The sequence below is a fragment of the Mesoplodon densirostris genome, chromosome 11, assembly GCF_025265405.1.
Source record: "Mesoplodon densirostris isolate mMesDen1 chromosome 11, mMesDen1 primary haplotype, whole genome shotgun sequence".
NCBI lineage: Eukaryota > Metazoa > Chordata > Mammalia > Artiodactyla > Ziphiidae > Mesoplodon > Mesoplodon densirostris.
Window position 1 is genome coordinate 8,617,710 of NC_082671.1, and position 4,214 is coordinate 8,621,923.

General features: G+C 35.8%; 1 non-coding gene across 1 annotated transcript; it reads right to left on the reverse strand.

The window, feature by feature from the left end:
* Nucleotides 1-963: 963 nt before the first annotated feature.
* On the reverse strand, nucleotides 964-1,070 carry LOC132499676 (U6 spliceosomal RNA). Its single transcript, XR_009533906.1, has one exon. It is a non-coding gene; the product is annotated as a U6 spliceosomal RNA (small nuclear RNA).
* Nucleotides 1,071-4,214: the final 3,144 nt, after the last annotated feature.

Below are 4,214 nucleotides of genomic sequence, written 5' to 3' on the forward strand. Positions count from 1 at the left end.
ATTAGTGATGTTGAGCAGATTTTCATATGCCTCTTGCCCATCTGTATGTCTTCTTTGGTGAAATGTTTATTTAGGTCTTCTGCCCATTTTTTAATTGGGTGGTTTGTTGCTTTGATATTGAGCTCCAGGAGCTGTTTGTATATTTTGGAGATTAATCCTTTGTCAGTTCCTTCGTTGGCAAATATTTTCTCCCATTCTGAGGGTTGTCTTTTCATCTTGTTTATGGTTTCCTTCGTTATGCAAAAGATTTTAAGTTTCATTAGGTGCCATTTGTTTATTTTTGTTATTATTTTCATTACTCTAGGAGGTGAGTCAAAAAAGAGCTGTGGTTTATGTCAAAGAGTGTTTTTCCTGTTTTCCTCTAAGAGTTTTATAGTATCCAGTCTCACATTTAGGTCTTTAATCCACTTGGAGTTTATTTTTGTGTATGGTGTTAGGGAGTGTTCTAATTTCATTCTTTTACATGTAGCTGTCCAGTTTTCCCAGCACCACTTATTGAAGAGGCTGTCTTTTCTCCATTGTATGTTCTTGCCTCCTTTGTCATAAATTAGGTGACCATATGTGTGTGGGTTTATCTCTGGGCATTCTATCCTGTACCATTGATCTATATTTCTGTTTTTGTGCCAGTGCCATACTGTCTTGATTACTGTAGCTTTGTATTATAGTTTGAAGTTGGGGAGCCTGATTCCTCCAGCTCCATTTTTCATTCTCAAGATGGCTTTGGCTATTTGGGGTCTTTTGTGTTTCCATACAAATTGTAAAATTTTTTGTTCTAATTCTCTGAAGAATGCCATTGGTGGTTTGATAGGGATTGCATTGGATTTGTAGGTTGCTTTGGGTAGTATAGTCATTTTCACAATATCGATTCTCCAATCCAAGGACATGGCATATTTCTCCATCTGTTTATGTCACCTTTGATTTCTTTCATCAGTGCTTAAGTTTTCTGAGTACAAGTCTTTCACCAAAAATATGGAATGCTTCACAAATTTGTGTGTCATCCTTGTGCAGGGGCCATGCTAATCTTCTCTGTTTCATTCCAATTTTAGTATATGTTCTGCCAAAGCAAGCACTCACTGTCACAGTAAAGATATTTGATGGAAACACCACTAACTTTCAGTTCTTCTGACAAAAATTCTTGAAGTCATCCTTGTTTCCTCTCTCCCATATCTTATACCCAGTTCTTTGGGGATTCCTATTTGCATTAGTTTAGAAATATATCTCCATCTGTGACAATGACCCTGGTCAGAGTCATCATTATCTGATGCTTAGAATCCTGCCTCAGCCTTCTAACTCTCTTTACCCCTCCCTAGTATCTATTCTAAACAAGATAACTAGAGTAACTCTTTTACAGTTTAAATCAGATTGTGTCATTCATTTACTTGAAATTCTCCAAATGCTCTCTATCTCACTCAGAGTAAAAGTGGAACTACTTAAAGTGGTCTGCAGGGGGCTGACCAGCTCCCACCACCACCACCCTCCTTAGTTCACTGAATCTACTTCTATTCCTTCTCCACTCATTAATCTTCACCCACCTTGTTATTCCTCAAGCACACCAAACATAGTCTTTTCTTGGGACCACTGTACTAGCTGTTTCCTTTGTCTTGAACATTAATTCCCTCACCCTCTTCAAATCGCAACTCAGTCAGCTTCTCAGCGAGTCTTTCCCATAATTATTTAAAAAATAGTTTTCCATCCTTATATTTCCACTGCTGGATTCACTTTGTTTTTAATCTATATAACTTTCACTTCCTAACATACAGTATAATTTACTTATTTATTTGGCATATTTTTTCCTGGCTGTCAGTATCTCCCTTTCCCCACTTGCCACATCTGAATATATGCTCCATAATGAGGAGAGAATTTGTTCTCTGATATATTTCCGGCACTTAGAAAGCTACTTGAGCAGAAGGAGGGATAAATTAGGAGTTTGGGATTAACAGATATACATTACTATATACAAAATAGATAAACAAGGACCTACTGTATAGCACAGAAAACTATATTCAATATCTTGTAATAACCTATAATGGAAAAGAATCTGAAAACAAATGTATATATATAACTGAATCACTTTGCTGTACACATTAAACTAACACAGAATTGGAAATTAACTACACTTCAACAAAGAAAAAAGAAAACTGCTTGGTACATTTTCTGAGTAGACTAATGAGATTCAATTATAACTTTTTCTTAATAGGTTAGTGCCAAATATTCTAATTAGTATTGTTCATAACAGTCTGCCCAGTATACAAAACAACTGATGCTGTTCACTGTTATTATCACTTGGTTGGGAGTGATGGGGAGATCCATGTAACATTGCACCTTACTTCATTTTTGGAACATTATCAATTAATTAATTTTTATAGGTAAGAAGTGGATTTATTTAGAGAGACACACATTCCATAGACAGAATGCAGTCCGTCTCAAAAGGTAAGAGAGGCCCTGGGAGAAACACACTCCACAGAGTATTGACCATCTCAGAAGGCGAGAGGCCCTGAAATATGTGGTGGTTAGTTTTTATGGGCTGGATAATTTCATAGGTAATAAGTTGGAGGATTATTCCAACTGTTTTGGAGAAGGGGTCAAGATTTCCAGGAATTGGGCCACTGCCCACTTTTTGGCCTTTTATGGTCAGCCTTGGAAACGTCACAGCGCTGGTGGGTGTGAACGTCATTATTTTCATTTTATTAGTAGTAATATCCCTTGGAACTTTCTTCCAAAAATATTTATCTAGAGACATTGTCACTAGTCGATACATTTTAGGCCCTGTACCCTTACGTTCTCTACAAAGTTAACAAACATTTCACTAATGGATAAAATATGAATTCAATGAAGAGTTGTTTCTATAAGAGTGAATCATCTTGGAAAAGTGAGTGACTAAAAAGATGTTATTGGATTAAATGCAAATAGGAATTGAAAAAGATTAGCAAAAAACCTAAAAATCTATACAGACCCTACATACAGATTGCTTGAAAAATGTGTTTAAGCTCTGACTCTATTTGAAAGAATCTAAAACTGGTTATCTTAGACTGTATAGATGTAAGAGTATTCCAGAATAAGGAGGCATAACTATAGTCAGTGAAACCAATAAAAAAGGAATAGCCTTGGCCCTCTATCAAAAAATTGGAGAATGAATGTACATTTACATGTTTTCAGTTGGGTATATATATTCTCACACATTTTATTTTCTGAGTCATCTGAAAGTGAAGTAGAAAACATGCTGTTCATTTTCTCCTAAATATCTCCATAAAACAGAGAAGTATTTCCTGTTTTGTGTGTGTGTGTGTTTTCTAAAAATAATAACATTCTCTTTCACAACCACAGTACAATTGTGAAAATCAAGAGAAATGTACAAAATCAGGAGATTAACATGGGTACAGTTCTCTTATTTAATCTACAAACCTTAATCATATTTTGCTAATTTTCTCAATAATATCTTCTGTAGCAAAAGAAAATCCCAGACCAGGTGTTGCTTTGATCACTTGGTTAAGTGATGTCTCCCAGGTTTCTCCACTGTGTACTTAAGTAATTTGTGAAAAGATGCTTGGAGAATATGTAAATATTCTCTTCATCCACTCCACTACCACCGGGTCTATTATGCAATGTCATTTTATTTAGTTGCAATGTCTGTTTAGTCTCCTTTAATCTGAAGTAGTTCTGCCATCTTTGTCTTTGAGTATATTATTTTTTTCTTATTAGTCATCTATTTTATACATAGTGTATATTAGTGTACACATGTCAATCCCAATCTCCAGTTCATCCCACCACCACCACCACCCACCCCCGCTTTCCCCCTTCGGTGTCCATACATTTGTTCTCTACATCTGTGTCTCTATTTCTGCCTTGCACAACAGTTCATCTGTATGATTTTTCTAGATTCCACATATATGTGTTAATATATGATATTTGTTTTTCTCTTTCTGACTTACTTCACTCTGTATGACAATCTCTAGGTCCATCCATGTCTCTACAAATGACCCAATTTCATTCCTTTTAATGGCTGAGAAATATTCCATTGTATATATGTAGTACCACATCTTCTTTATCCACTGTCTTTCGATGGGCATTTAGGTTGCTTCCATGACCTGGTTATTGTAAATAGTGCTACAGTGAATATTCGGGTGCATGTGTCTTTTTGAATTACGGTTTTCTCAGGGTATATGCCCAGTAGTGGGATTGTTGGGTCCTATGGTAGTTCTCTTTTTAGTTTTTTA